At 38.2% G+C, this 16300-nt stretch overlaps 1 long non-coding RNA gene across 1 annotated transcript; it reads right to left on the bottom strand.

Moving 5' to 3' along the window:
• Positions 1 to 2296: 2296 nt before the first annotated feature.
• LOC134475437 (uncharacterized) lies at positions 2297 to 14455 on the bottom strand. The gene is made up of 2 exons (XR_010046552.1): positions 14137 to 14455; positions 2297 to 6220 (listed from the first exon to the last, which is right to left on the bottom strand). It is a non-coding gene; the product is annotated as an uncharacterized LOC134475437 (long non-coding RNA).
• Between the last annotated feature and the right edge of the window lie 1845 nt (positions 14456 to 16300).

Raw genomic sequence — 16300 nt, forward strand, 5'->3', positions numbered from 1 at the left:
GTGAAGACAAATTAGCCCAGTAAAAAAATTTTATTACAAAAATAAGCACTCAGTCCATGGGCCATGATATTTGGGTTCCAGTACACATTGGCATATTTTCAACTTTAATCAAAATATTGTCAACCTATTTCACAAATTTTGAGGTAAAACTAATTACATAATGTCCCAAGTTAATGAATTTATTGATTTTATTTTTCTTACCACAAATAAGTACTATGATATAGTCAGACTTCTCAGCACAAGCCATCAAATCAAGAAGAGCTTGAAGTATTTCAAGTCCTGAAAGAAAAAAGCTTCCAACCCAGATTGTTGTACCCTGAAAAACTATCTTTCAAAATCATTTTATCACAAAGAACAACTTAAGGAACTCATGACCACCAGACCAACCCTACAAAGAATACTGAAGGCCATTCTAGAGAGAGATAAAAAAAAAAAAAAAAGATCACAGTTCCAGGAACAGTAGCAGGTTGGGATCACCAAGTGAGGGGCAGACAACTGAATGGAAGGGAAAAGTAGGCAGCCAACAGCAGGAAAATAGCATGGCAATGACACAGCAGTGCATGTTGGCCATCGCGTCAATGTAAATGGCCTAAATTCACCAATAAAAAGAACACAGGCAGAGTGGATCAGGCGACAGAATCTATCAGTATGCTTTATACAATAAGCACATTTAACTTGAAAGGGGTTCATAGACTGAAAGTCAAAGGAGAGAGAACAATGCTGTATGTGACAAGGAACCAGAAAGAAGTGGGAGTAGCTTGCCCATCAGCTACAGAGTGGACAAGAAATACATGGCACTTTTTTATTTTAAAGAGGATAAAAATTGAACACAACAGAACAGAACAAAGCAGAACATAAGAAAGCAATGTAAGAGAAATAAATTCAAAGCAAGACAATCAGAGATCTTCACTATCTATCATATTGTCTGTTTTCTTCCAAATACTTGACCATATTTTAATATACAGAGAATTCACACAAAACAATGTAGTATACAACTGATCTGAACAAGACGAGGAAGGTGTTTTAGGTCTTCAAGATCAGACAACAGGGAAGTCAATAATGGCTGTCATAGTGTCTCTCATTCTCTTCAAAATAGCTGTTCATACCTTCATGTAAGTTAAAATTAAATGAAACAAAACAGGCTAAAATCACCCCGAACAAAGAATAATAATATTGCTGGATTTCACATCATGATGCTATGGAATCAACACTGGGTACTGTAATGTCTCTTTTTCCTCAGAATAGTTGCTCATTTCATCACGCATTATGTGATTGGTTCTCGTAACTGTTTATAGGTTCTATGTATGCATGAGTCTCTACATATATTTCTATCCTTTCTTTATTAGAGGGAAAAACCAAAGCAAGACAAAGCAAAACATATTCCTATAAAAACATGAGATGAAAAAGTCATATAAAACCACAGTACAAGGTGATCTACAATGATTACTGTGTTGTTTATTGTTATCGTCAATAGAATTGTCCATATCATCAGGCATAGTATAATTGAATATAGCAATACATAACAATATTAATAAAAACAAAACATTGTAGACAGTGTAAAATTTCAAAAGCAAGTAATAATCAAACCAGAATGGATATTCTAGTGAATCTTGTCATCTTCAGTGTAATTGTCTATACTCTCAGATGTGATAACTATCTATCATAACAGACTTGAATAAAATCTATTGATACAAAACAGCAGTCTAACAAACCAGACTCAACTGAGATCAGTCAAGGTAAAACAGTGTAAGTTATACAGGATTTCAAATTAAGTTAATAGATGATTACTGTATATATTCTTCTATTTTTGGGATAGCTGACTGTGCCCTCAGATCTAGTGCAGGTAGACAAACTAGAACAAAATGTAATCCATCTAAGGAGAGCAAAGTGAGTAATGTGGGTTTTAAATCCTGATACACTGTTAACAATATCCTCTGCTTTCTTTTTTTAGACTATTCCTCCCCTTTCACTCCCTCAGGGTGCACTGTGCATTTTGGGTCCCACCAACTCCCTCAGTTTTTAGATTAAGGGGGCAACCTGCTATTTTACTTAAGTGGTTCTGAATCTTCTCACTCCTGGACTTGATTTCAAGTTGTATTCCTTTACCTACAAAAGCCTGTCTTCCCAACCTATCTGCAGGTGCTGGTCGAGTTGCCTCTATTTCTCTCTGATTCCCTATCACATAGAGCATTGTTTTCTCATATTTGATTTTTGGTCCATAAATCCTTTTTCAGGTTAATTATATTTCCTATACAGAACATCTCAATGGACCCTAGCTCTTGATCTATTCTGCCTGTTTCTTTCTTTTTTTTTTTTTTTTTAGTGTATCAAGGCCATTTAGAGATTATAGCCAACCTTTTCTGCCTCATTTCTGCTATACTATTTTTCTGCCACTGGTTTTCTGCTTTTTTCCTTCATTCCACTATCTGCTCCATTCATTGAGCCCTCTATGTCACTATTTCTGAAATCTTGGTGGTTTTTTCTCTCTCTAGAATGTCCTTCAGTATTCTCTGTAGGGTTGGATTGGTGATCACAAATTCTGCTATTTCCTCTTTGTCATAGAAGCATCTTGTATCTCCATTAATTTCTAGAGACAGTTTTGCAATCTGGGTCAGAGGTTATTTTCTTTCCGGGCTTAGAATACTTCGCTCCAAGCTCTTCTGGATTTGATGGTCTGTGTCAAAAAGTATGCCATGATTTTAATGGGTTTTCCTTTATAGGTGATCTGTTTCTTTTCTCTGATGGCTTTAATATTCTGTTCTTATGTTGAATTTCTGGGACCTTGATTATTGGATGTAGGTAGCTTGATTATTATGTTTGGGTGTAGCTCTGTTTTGGTTGTAGGTAGCTGGAGTTCTGTATGCCTCATACATCGGAATATCATTTCCTTTTCCTATGCTTGGGAAGTTTTCCTTAATTATTTCTGTAAATAGCCTTTGTATTTCCTTTGTTTTAACCCCTGCTTCTTCATTCACATTGTTTATTCTCAAGTTATAGATCCTCTTGTCATCTTTCTAGACTTTGTATTTGTACTGCCTGTTTCCTTGTTATTTTTAAGAGATCTTTCCTTTCATGATCACACATTGCAAACTTGTCTTCAAGTTTTAATAGTCTATCCTTAGTTTCTTTCAAGCAGTTTTGCCATGTTTCAGTGGAGTTTTCAATTTCCTGGTAATCTCTTTGAATCTGCTTCATGTATTCTAGGTTTTCTTTATATTCTTCATCAAACATTTCTCTCCTCTTTTTGTGTTCCTCCATTCTTCCATCTGTATCTTCTTGAGAGGTGCTTAGTACATGGCATTTTTATACAGTGGAAATATACTCAGCTATAAAGAAAGACAACCTTGAGGCTCTTGTAGTTAAATGGATACAACTTCAGATTATACACATGGGGAAATGGTTCAGAGTCACATGGCTAAATATTGTGCTGTCTCCATAGTGTAGAAAACTGGGGAGGTAGTGAGATCCAAAAGGCACAGTACATATTGTGAAAGTGAAAAAGGAGGAAGTGGCTAAAAAGGAAAGGCAATGGCCATTATTAATGTATTATTGTGATTTGAAGCCCATATGGTTTGCATTGTACTGTTTACTTTGGTTTTATTCAGTTTCAGTTTGTCTAATTTTATTATATTTGATGACTTAGATAGCTATTTCTAAAATAACAAAACATATTACAGTAGCCATTACTAATTTCGTATTATCCTGTTTTGAGACTATGTTTGGCTTTCATTGTTTTGTTTTGATTGATTTTATTCTGTTTTGTTTGATTGTATTATATCTGATGATATAGGCAACTACTTTGAAGATAAGAGGCATTATGATAGCCACCATTGTTTTACTAGTATATCATTTTGAAGTCCTGTACTGCTTCCATTGTTTGTTTTTATTGGTTTTATTCTGCACTAGTTTGTTTGATTTTATTATCCCTGGTGGTATGGGCAGTTATTTTGAAGATAACGAGAGGAACTATGGTAGCCATTATTGATTTCCTTTTTATCTTGTTTTGAAGCCATGTACCATGTTCATTATTTCATTTTGATTGACTCTATTCTGCTTTATTTCATTTGGTTTTATTCTCTCCAAAATAAAAAATTAAAACTAAAATTTTAAAAATTGCATCTTGAAGGACCATGTAGCAAGAACCCAAGAGAACATCCACAGCTGAAGCAATGCCATGATAATAGTAAACAAGGAAACAGACTTCACTTCTGGAGCTGTGAATAACTAAACTCTGTGGACAATCTGAAAGATCTGGATAGAGCATCTCAAGTTCCTATGATGCCTTGAAATCAGTTCCCAAGATCCTGAAGAGAGAATCCAGCTATGCCCAGACTTCTGATCTATAGAAATTGTGACATATGAAATGTCACATTTAATCCCCTAAGTTTGTAGTAGTTTGTGACACAGGATTATAAAATTAACATGGCAATTATATACTGGCAATAACATTCAAACAGTTGTATTGAAAAAACTTGTAAATCATCTGTTTGGAATTGAAATGTTATTTCTGAGAAACAAATTAAAAACAATTTTAAAAAGTATAGATTGACTGATATTTTAAATATGTAATTAGATTTCTCAAAAGTAGGCATCTGAGAATAAACCAGGTATAACATCGCTCTGATCTCCACATCCTGGAGCTGCACAGCACAAGTGTAGATCAGAGCTGTAGGATGGATGGACTACGAAGGCATCCAAAAGCAAGAGAATGAATGGCCGCATTTCATGGAAACAAGGTGCTGTGACATATCTAGGATGATCTCTCTATTTAACATCTCAAGCAGCAGTAAAGTATCACAGGACAGGGCACAGAGTTTGGGAGTGGAATTTTTCCCCAGTGTGATGTAAGAACCTAAAGGCTTGTGTGATTGAAAGAGAAGAAATCAAAGGGCCAAAAATCAATCCAAGTTAAGTCATTAAAGAGTTCAAGTTTTCTTTAACTTCTGAGGAGCAAAGAGGACTTAAGGTAAATTCAGGGCAAAGGAAGTTCTGTAATATTCAATGTTACACCTTCATGAAATTCAAGAGCCCTCTAGAGGAGCAGTATTGATAGAAAATATACCATTATGCAAGGGAAGTTATTAGGTAGGCTTACAGGATGTACACAGGAAATTCTCAGGAGAGAAAATCAAGTCACTGGTAAACAAAGTAAATACTTTGAAGTCATCCATTACATTCAAGAAAAAACATGCTATGGGCATTTTGAGGCAGTTATGTAGGGAAATAAGAGTCACACACTGATAATAAAAGTGTAAATTATTCCAGTCACTTTTTAGAGTGATTCCTAGTAACTGAAGCTATTGACCCAGGCATATCATCCCTATGTAGCCATCCAAGAAAGAATTGAATCCTATAAACAAAGATACATATTAAAAAATGTCCATGCACTATTTGTGATACCAAACTGGTGAAAATAACCTATTATCAAATGGTGAGGTTTAAATTACCTGTTGCCTAAACATATGAAATACTATAACATAAGTGAATTTAGTAGAATGAAAAGGGGAAACTACAAACCATAGTTATAAAGAAGAAAAGTTTGGAAAAGACGTCATATATAGTGTAAAATTTCAGTGATATCATCCAATGTAGCTTATACTACATTCATGTACTAATAAAATACATAGGTTTTAATTTATAATACATATATTATTCATTAGTACATATACACAAGATCAATACATAAATCCATACTTTGGCATAATAAACATTTATCTGGAGAATAGAGCTTACACTCTGTAATAGACTATACATCTAACAAGAGAAGAATTTGTTTATAGCTCTTCCCTGTATCTAGGAGAGATCATAGATATAAATGTAGTTACAGATATATAGATCATGATTTATGAGGTAGGCTTACAATGGCTACCTGCAGAATTACATATAGAAGAGTCCAAAAGACTCAATGAGCTGGAGATTGCAAGAATCCCATCAAAAGTGAAAGACCTGGAGCTCACTGTGTAAGTCCATATCAGGAAGTCGAAGTGTCTTCAGTGGAAGGCAGAAAGGTCTGGCCTAGAAAACAGGAGATGGATATGCAGGGCAAAAAGAAAGACTGAAGCTCCTCTGAAGAAACAGATGCAAGCCTTCCTCCTTCTTTCTCCTCATTCCATTAAGGCTACAAGCCACTTGGTTGGTGTCACCCAGGGTCTTCCCTCTTCAGGAAGTCTATTGTCCACACCCAGAACTATGTTAAGCCAATCAACTGGATGCTTCTTACCTAGGTTGACATAAATGTTAATTACTACAGTATTCAATGATTATCTTGTGTAAATGAATGAATGAATGGTTACATGTAGAAACAGTATGATAAGAACAGAATGAGGGAGGCTTTTAAATGTATTTGGAACATTTCTTTATAAAGTAGTTTGTTTCACATATAACAAAGGGAATCGTCAATTAAATCTGAGTGACAGGATTTTTACTTTTTTGAGATATACGATTTAAACTAAAAACTCAAATGTGCATCTATAAGACATTCTTCCTACACCAGATGTAAAATATTAACAACTTTTTCCACTACTATAAAAAATCTTTAGTCTTTTTTTATTCCATGGGCAAAGACTTGCAGTGCACAAATGAAAGAAATGACCTATATTTTATATGCTGTAGAATACAATTTGAACTCAACAGTTGAGCTACTGCTCTATTTACAAACACAAGTAATAAACTCTTTTATTGAAAAATTTCATTACCACCTCATTTGGTAAATTTTAAATGAATATCTAGAAGGAATCATTAATACAGAGGAAACAATAAATATTCTTCTAAGTGTTAAATTATCTACCTTTTGTTTAATTACACTTATTTTAATTCCATTTCATCGTAAAAGAAACAACAAAAATATACTACAGGCTAGACACTATCCTAAGGGATAAATAGTCAGAAGTCTAAGACATAATGCCTGGCCTGTCTAACCTCATAGTGTAGCAAGCATGCTAAAGAAGTATTCATTGTGATACAGACAACAGTTACCACAGAGTTATTTGAATGTATAAAGCGGGGCCTCCAGATTGAGGACCCTAAGGAAGGCCTTCTGGAAGAAATGACAGGTGAGCTGGATTAAGGATCAGTGCCTGCAAAACAGAAAAGGTAATGGAGTAATGGATGGTAAGTGATGACAGATTTTTTTCTCCACTTGAAAAGGAAATACTTATAAAATCCCAAGTAGAGCTAGAAGTCAGAACACATTTGAAGGTTACTGGTAGAATAAACAGGTGTGGCCTAAAAAGATGCCTTTGCAGTGACAGGAGAGAATGTTGGGAACACAGAAAACTACACCATGAGCCCTGTTACAATACAAAGTTGATGATTTTAGAGTCTTTCGTAGACTGAAAGGAACTACTACTAACCTTATGCTTTGGGGTAACACTTTCAGACGAGGTGTGACATAGAAAGGGTATTTTGTAGTGGTTTCAAATAGAAGCCAAGGAGAATAAACATCTGTTCAAGTAAGAGATGACAAGTCTTCCCTTATCCACAACCATGCTGTGGGACAAGAGAAAGAATGTTAATTAAAGCACAGTGAGGACCTAGGATCTGTATCTGTGGATGTTTGTGTCAGGCTATTAGAAGGACCACAACTACATCCCTTGCTATATCCTCTTCAATGTGACTTTGCAAGTCTTTCCATAGAATTATAGAACCTCTTTCCCTCCCCACATTTTGAATCTCTCTGGTCTCACACCTTTCTTGGAAAAGAAAATGAAGTAGATGTGACACTACCAACTTCCAAACTGACCTCCTCTTCTTGGGCACTGACATGATGATGATTGTTCTCTCCTAAAAACCCACTGAAACGCAAGTGAGAGAAATGTTTATAAATGAGCTTAAACACCCATAAAAAGAGATGTCTTGCTTACTTTTCTCCCATTGCTGGGACAAAATACCAACACCCAAAATGAAAGGTAGGAAAGGTTTATTTAGCTCACAGTTTGTGAAGGTTTCAGTCCATACTCCTGTGACAGGTAGCGTGGCTCCAGGGGCAGTGCTTCAAGGCAGCAGCCATCAAAAGCAGCCAGAGCAAAAGTGGGTAACCGCAAGGCTCTTTTCTTCCTTTATATTGTACACAGGCCACCCTCTCTCCTCTTACACAGGATGAGGCTATTTACAAAGTAAGGATCCTGGATCCCTGCTGAGTCTCTCAGTTAATGAGTTAAAATACTTTAGAAATGTGGTCATCTGGTCTAAATGTAAAACCATGCTGCATAACTAAACCTTATACTGCTATACAAGTTAAGGCATCACCTGTGTGCATAATTTCCACAAAACCTTAATCACTGACTTCTGAATGGTTACTGCCATTACATAAGATTTCTGTATCCTGGTTGTCTCACAGTCAGTTTTAGTACTACAGCTGCATTGGTGGGTGATAAATGAGAAATATTTAGAGCAAATTAAAAGCTAATTATTAGAGAGACTGGAAAAATGGCAACTTGATAGGAAACTGTATAGAGAACGTCTGTGGGGAAAACAGCTCAGATGCTAGAATTTGACAACATGGAGAGGGCTAGATGATTGAAGAATGATTCTTATTAAGCCAGGAGGAAACTGAAGGTAAAAATAAAATTAGGAAGAGGAAGGAAAAGTACAGGTGGAGGGCTGAAGCCCAACATGCTCACTGAGACCTGGTCCGCACTATGCTGGGCACATCCTAGAGTTGGACCATCCAAAGTCATGCTGAAGCCACAGCCACTGGTAAGGGGAATTGATGAGTCTTGGGCCCTTGACAGGAAGACATGGTGCAATTTGGAGTGGAGCCAGGGTGGAAAGCTTTATAGGCTCTTGGTGAGTCCTGGAAATTGGGTCCTGGGACCGCGCAAAGCAGCCAGAATTGCCTGGCCATGCCAGAGGAGGCCACGGAGAGGACCACATGCCTGGGCACCAAAGCTGGGCACCATACAGTTTTCTGAGGAGGCAGGATGCTGATCTAGACATGAAAAAACATCAACCTAGAATCTACCTCTGTGGAGGAAGGAAAAATGCAAGTAGAGGGCTGGAGCCCTATGTGCTCACTGAGACCAGTCAGCACTGTGCTTGGAGCGGCATGGAGTCAGGCAATTCAAGGTCAAGCTGAAGCCATGGCTGCCGATAACAGGAATTATTGAGTCCTGAGCCCTTGGTGGGAGGACATGGCACAGTATGGACTGGAGCCAAGATGGGGAACTGCATTGATTCCCAGTGAGAGCTGGGGATTGGGTCCCATGGCTGCTGTTACTGGCTGGAGGACATCTTGGAGTTGGGCAGAGCCCGACACCATGGCTGTGTCAGTTGGCCACCCTTAACACAGAGAGGATTGCTGGGCTCTGCTGGGGCTGAGCTAGGCCTTTGGTTGGAACCCAGTAGCCAGGGACAAAAAGGTCACAACTCTGTGACATCCACAAGGTACAGCCTAAGTTGCTGGAGGAAATTGTGGATCAACTGGCTCAGAGGCTGGAGGCTAACCTGTACCATCCCTGCATCCTTATGTGCACCTCAGATAACAGCAAATTTGGGAGGGCAGCATAACCCCAGTCAACATGATTCGGAAAGACCCTAAGCAATACAGAGAGGGCCAGAGACCCCCTGGACACACCTATCTGAAACAAACCAGAAACATGGCAAGAGATTGAAATAAAAAAAACCTCCAGCAGCTGACCCTCAGAAAATAATCCCAAGAGAGGTAAATACATAAGAGAACCAGTTCAGTAATCATGCAATGTTAGACACTGCATCAGTGGTCATAAATATCCTCATGACCTCATACATGAGTTTAAAACTGTATTTCTGATCCAAGTGAAGCAAGATATAAAAAGATTAATTAAAGAAAGGATAAGCCCCTCCCAAGAGAACACAGATGGAAGAATGGAGGAACTCAGAAAAGGAAGAGAAACCTTTCATGAAGAATATAAACAAAATCTAGAATAGATGAAACATATACAAAGAGATTACCAGGAAACTAAAAACTCCATTGAAAGCTGGCAAAATGCCTTGACAGAAACTAAAGTTAGCCTTTCGAAATTTGGAGATTTATGATGTGTGAACATGAAAGAAAAGCTCTCTTAGAAGTAACGAACTAGGAAGAAACACTTCAAAGGCTAGAAGACGACAAGAGGATTTATAGCTTAAGAATAAAAAATGTGAGCGGAGAAGCAGGAGTAACCACAAATGAATTACAAAGACTATTCACAGATATAATTAAGGAAAACTTCCCAAGCATAGGAAAAAGAAATGTTATCCAGATGAAAGAGGTATAAAGAACTTCAGCCACCTACAACCAAAACAGATCTACACCCAGAAATGTAATTATCAAGATTCCAGAAATGCACCACAAGAACAGAATATTAAAAGAAGCCAGAGAAAAGAAGCAGATCACCTACAAAGGACAAATCATCAAAATAATGACAGACTTACCAACACAAACTCTCAAACTGATAAGAGCCTGGGGGGAAATAGTCCAAGCCTTGAAAGAAAATAACCTCCAACCAAGACTGATGTACCTGGAAAAACTCTTTCTCAAAATTAATGGAGAAACAGGATATTTCCAAGACAAGGAGGAACTGTGGGAGTTCATGGCTAGCAACCCAACCTTACAAAAAATACTAAAAGACATTCCAGAGAAAGAGAGAGGAAAAAATACCAGGATTCCAGTAACAGTGGCAGAGAGGCCTCAATGAACGGGGCAGACAGTGGAATGAAGGAGTAAAGTGGACAAATAATAGCAGAAAAATAAAATAACAGAGATGAGGCAGAAATGGTAAGCTATAATTTTTAATATAGATAGTCTTGATACACTAACAAAAGAGAAACACAGGCAGAGTAGATTAGGAGGCAGGATCTACCAAGATGCTCTGAATAGGAAATACACTCAACCTGAAAGAGGGCTAATAAACTGAGAGTCAAAGATGAGAAAACAATGTTATACGTGACAGGAAACCAGAGAGAAATAGATACAACTCATCCAGCAGCTGCAAATAGGTTGAAGTTATGACACTTTTGTGCAGTATAGAACTATATAACTGGAAGGAAAGAAAACCTTGTGACTTTAGTAAGTAAGAGTACAGCTCAAGATCAAGCTCAGGGGTAAAAAGGTTCAGCAGCACTCAGGTAGACAACAGGTTGACCCCTTAATCTAAAAACTAAAGGAGCTAGTGAGACCCAAAATATACAAACTTCCTGAAAAGGGGAAAGGTGAAGAATTACCTAAAAAAGGGAGGCGGAGGACATTGTTAAAAGTGTATCAGGATTTAAAAGCCACAGTAGCCATATCGCTCTATTTAGTTTGATTATATTTTGTTCCAGTCTGCTACTCATGTGAGATTTGAGGGCACATACAGCTAACCCAAAAATATCAGGTTGTACCACGGTAACTACCCTTAATTTCCTATTAACTTAAACTGAAACCTTGTATTACTTACATTGTCTTACTATTGCTGATCTTATTAGAAGCTGGATTGTTAGACCACTATTTTGCCTTGAATGATTTTGTTCAAATTTGGTATGCTTGATAGTATCAAGTCTACGAGCAGAGGCAACTACTCTGAAGATGACAAGATGTAAAAGATATTCATTCCAGTTTGATTATTAACTGCTTTCACATCTTACAATGTCTTCAAAGTTGTGTTTTTATAAAAATAGCTATGTAATGCTATGCTTAACTATAATGCCTAATGATGTGGCCAATTCTATTGAAAATAACAAGAGAAAACATAGTAACTACTATAGATCACCTAATATTGTGGTCTTTTATGTCTTTTTCATTTCATGTTTTTCTAGGAATTTGTTTTGTTGTCTTGTTTTGATCTGTTTTTCCCTAAAATACAGAAAGGAAAGATATACATGAAGAGATTCACACATTGGGAGAATTTCTAAACTATTTACGGGAACAGATTATATAATACACGATGTAATCAACAGATACTCTGAAGAAGAAGAGACACTAAGAAACCCAATGCTAATTCTGTAGCATTATGATATAAAATCTAGCAATAATATTATTCACTGTTCAAAGTGATAATAGTCTAGTCTATTATGGTCAATTTCAGCATACGTAAAGATAAAAACAGCTACTATGAAGCGAATGAGAGATATTATGATAGTCATTATTGACTTCCCCAAAATCAGGTCTTGAAGACCTAAAAAGCCTTCATCATCCTGTAATGACTGTGATTAGCTCTATAATGCTCAGTATATATTCACTGTGTGTGAAGATAGGGACAACTTTTTGGAAGAAAACTAGAGACAATAAAATAGACAGTGGAGATCTCCAGTGGACTTCCTTTGAAATCTGTGTTTCTTTAAATTGTTTCGTTATGAACTGTTCTGTTCCGTATTGTCATGTTGAATCTTACCCTCTTGAAGATAAAAAGCAAGTGTGTAGGACTGATAACCATATTATTAAGTTTTTGTGGGATCATTGAGCAAAACTGTTTGCAATGTCATTATTTGAATGCCACTTTGTATGCTTTAATTCTGTAACTTGAACAACTATTTCTAAGATGACAATGTGTAACATATCAACTAGTGATTTCTTACTGTTTATTTTTCTGAAATTCTGTATTATTTCTGCCCTTTTTCTGTTTTTTCTCTTTAAATAAAAAAGCAAATTATTAATTTTCTTGATAAATAGAAATTTAGCACTTAAGTTAGAATTTATTAAGCATACACTTCTTATTTTCTAGATCATTCTTGTTTCCAAAATTTATTGTGAAATCTAAAAATTATCAGACCAAACCGGGTTTAGCAGCTCACACCTGTAGTCCTAGCACTTGGCAGGCTGAGGCAGGAGGATTGTTGCAAGTTCAAGAACAGCCTGGACTACAAAGTAAGCCCAAGGACAGCCTGAACTACCTAGTAAGACCCTGTCTCAAACCCACAAAAAATATTATCAGACCAGATAATTATAAAGTCAGTAAAGTATAAAATTTTAAATTTTTTTAAAAGTATAAAAATATCAGGAATGTACCAGTAATAAGTGCTGTATATTAAAATTGTTTGGTTGCTCTTTCCCACTCATATTTTTGTTCACCTAGCCTATGATTTCTGGTTTATCACTAATTTTACTCATTACCAACTGGTGGTCTGGCAATTTTCTGAACCTTGTAAGTTACTGGAAAGCTCATGGTATAACTGGGTATTGTAACTGAAGCTTACAAACCACAGCCACGGTTCTTCTCTCACTACCTTCCAGAACTGGGAAGAACTAGCTTCCCGTGACCTCTTATGTCTGTTGTACTTTGAATTCTCAGTCTTTGAAAAGAAAGTGCTTGTTACCATATACCTAAAAAAGTGATAAGGAAAAAGAGAAAATAAATGACTATTAATTGTTTTTCAGATTTCACCAGATATTAAAGAATTCTTCTCTCCACACAAGAAGCTCAAAACTATGAGATCATGACAGAAGTCAGAAGTACACAGTAGGTGTCTACACAACACTTTCCAAATTATTGAAATGTAACTTCCGGTTATAGTACCTCATTAAAAATGGAAAAGCAAAAAAGAAAACTTTAAACAGATGGGACATCAGGACAATAGACTCAAACCTGTAATGTTCTTGGGAAACTGAGACATAAGGGTTTCTTTTTTGTGACCCTTGGTGGCTCCTTTCTAGGTCTTAGTCCATTAGCCTAAACCAAAGACTCAGGTCCTGTCAGAAAGGAATCTAACCAGGCAAAATGTGCCAGGAGAGCCAGGAGGAAGAGAATTACTCTTGGTTTTCTCTCTGAATACTAGCACAATGGCTATGTAACTGTAAGCCCTCAAGGTAAGTCAGTTAATAATTTGTTCTGTATAAAATGCTTCTGGATCTAATATGCTCAGAGACACACACAGCACAGTCATTTCTTAGAGGCAGCCCTCAGTCCTGTACAGACATGTCTCAATAAGGCAGGAAATGAAAAAACAAAACCCTTGTTTATTTTGCTTTTAAATTAATGTCTCTTCAAATTGGATAACCCTATGTCTTTTCCCCTTTCTCATCTCTAGACGCATGATTTGTTCCCAGTGATCCAAGGAAGTTACTCATCAAAGTGAAGAAAAGACTTAAGACAGAGAACTTGCAGAGTGTGTGACTAGATTAATCGATTCTATTAACTGTATAGCACAAAATGCTGTGTGCTTTCTGATACTCAATGACTTCGTAAAGGCTTCATGACTCACCTGCTTTTTCCTCTCACACTGAATAGATGTGATCAGCACAGCGCCAGGACCTCACTCCAGATGCAAGAGTACACACACAGGGCCTGTTTGCCTCCCCTCATTCCGTGGCTTCTGGTCACCCTGAAAGGCCAGAGGGGAGGGAGGAAGGCTATTCCTCAAAAAACAATCAAGAGTCCTTCTCCTGTTCCCACCTAAAACCATCAGCTGCAGTCTTCTGTGTGGCTTCTGTCCTAAAAGTGCAGGGATATTGAGAAAAGAATGCTTCTGTTCCTTATCTACTTGCTATTTATGGGAGTCTGTGTCAGGGATCTAAACTTGCCCTTCCTCCAGGAGAGATAAGTGCCACTCCTCCTGGAGAAGAATCAATACCACAATATAAAATGATCACAGTGGCTTCACGGACAAGGCATTTGGAGCCCATAAATACTAATCTGAAAGAGAGTGAGCCCTATAAATTGCGTGCTCATCAGCTATTTTTATACATGTGGACACTGAGACCAGAGCAATGTGAAATTATCCAGCATACCAGCTCTTTGCAATCAAGATGTAGACCCAGATCTCCTGATTCCTTACCCTGTTTTTGAAGAAAAAAAAATAAAAGTAGTATAGAAGGCTGCTGGGGGCCAATGGAAGACAGAAAGTTGTCCCAGACAGAAAAAAAATGCCAGAAAACAGGAATTGTAGCGATACCAGAGAAAATCCATTTGGGCCTCAGTTGTCCGATTGTCCCTAGAGTGGTTAGGGTGTCCGAAGGAGCCGCAGAGGGGCAGAAGCGAAGCTGTTTTCCACAACCAGAAACATTTTGCCCCTGATCCTTCCTTATTCCTCCAAAAGTATAAAATGCAGCAAAATCCCATGAGCTTCAACCAGAGTCAATGCGCCTTGAGTCCTAGTGGATTAGAATCTGCATTTTAACAAAATCTCCAGGTGATCTGTGTAGACACTAAAGTATGAGACACCAGGGTAAGGTGTGTGAGTAGGGTCTACAGAGCAAAAGCAGTCCCACTTTTGCCAAATCCTGTCTGCTTTCCACAAGTGCCGGCAGAAATCATGATTTCTACCTGCCTTGCTGTAAACTGTTTCTCCTCTGCGATGCCCCTTTGCCATGCCAACTTGCCTTGGAGCCAGGTGACTATGGGACAAAACTTCCTCAAGTGGAAGGAACATTCTGGGAGCATTGGCTTCACTGAGAACCTTGTCTCACAGGGAGATGCTTGACTTTAACAAAAGCTTGGGAGGAGCATCCTCCCTTGTGTGTGCAATCTGAAAGGATCTCTGCCTCTCCAAGAATCCAGATTAGCTCCTCAGGTCTCTGCTGTTGCCAGAAAGAATATGACCTTTCCACTATACCACATACCTGCAGGGATTGATTTTAGAGAAGAAAGGTTCATCACACTCACCATCTTGGAGGGGTCAGTCCATTCGTCCTGATTCCTTTTGGGCCTGTGATTAGGCAGCAGCACTGTGGGGAGTGTGGTGGAGGAACCTGCCCACTTCTTGGTGGATGGGAAGTAAAATAAAGAACAAGACTTGTGTCTCGCTGGCCCTTCTGAGATGCGCTAATGACCAGAAGACCTCTCTCATCATCTTTTAAAGGCTACACTGTGCCAGTGCCACACTTAACTAATTGGTATGTGTCATCTTTGGGAGAAATAAAGATCCAAATTGGAGAAGATGTGGCTATTCAACAAGGCTTGCATTCGACAGTTGGCCATGGGTACTCTCTGTGCCGGGTCAGTTCCCCACTGCCATCCTGGGATTCTGTGAACCTGCAGTGACAGTTACCTGTGTGCCAGCAGCCTGTCTCCTCTTGTGTGTGCCTCTGTATCCTCTGCTCTGCCTTAGACCTGTGTTCTGGAGCGCCCTGGAAGTACAGGGAGCTCTGCCCATCAGGGCTGCTCTGGCCAAGGGGAATGAGATTTGGGGGGCAAATTTTCTGGTCTCCCTTCCATCAGGGGCAACTCTTCTCACACACTTCCTCTGAGAGGTAAGCACAGGTACCTGGAGTGACAGCTGACTCTGTACCCCTGCTTGCCCCCTCTTCTTTCTCCATCTCCCTCTTTGCATTCCTTCTCTCCAGCACCCTGGGCTCATCAGTAACTACCCTGCACCCAAGACTGGTCTCAGGCGATGCCCTTCAGGAAGCCCAATGAAGACAGAGAAC

Source organism: Cavia porcellus, unplaced genomic scaffold (genome assembly GCF_034190915.1).
Source record: "Cavia porcellus strain 051 isolate PalLab524CR breed Dunkin Hartley unplaced genomic scaffold, mCavPor4.1 scaffold_1, whole genome shotgun sequence".
In the NCBI taxonomy this organism is placed as follows: Eukaryota; Metazoa; Chordata; class Mammalia; order Rodentia; family Caviidae; genus Cavia; species Cavia porcellus.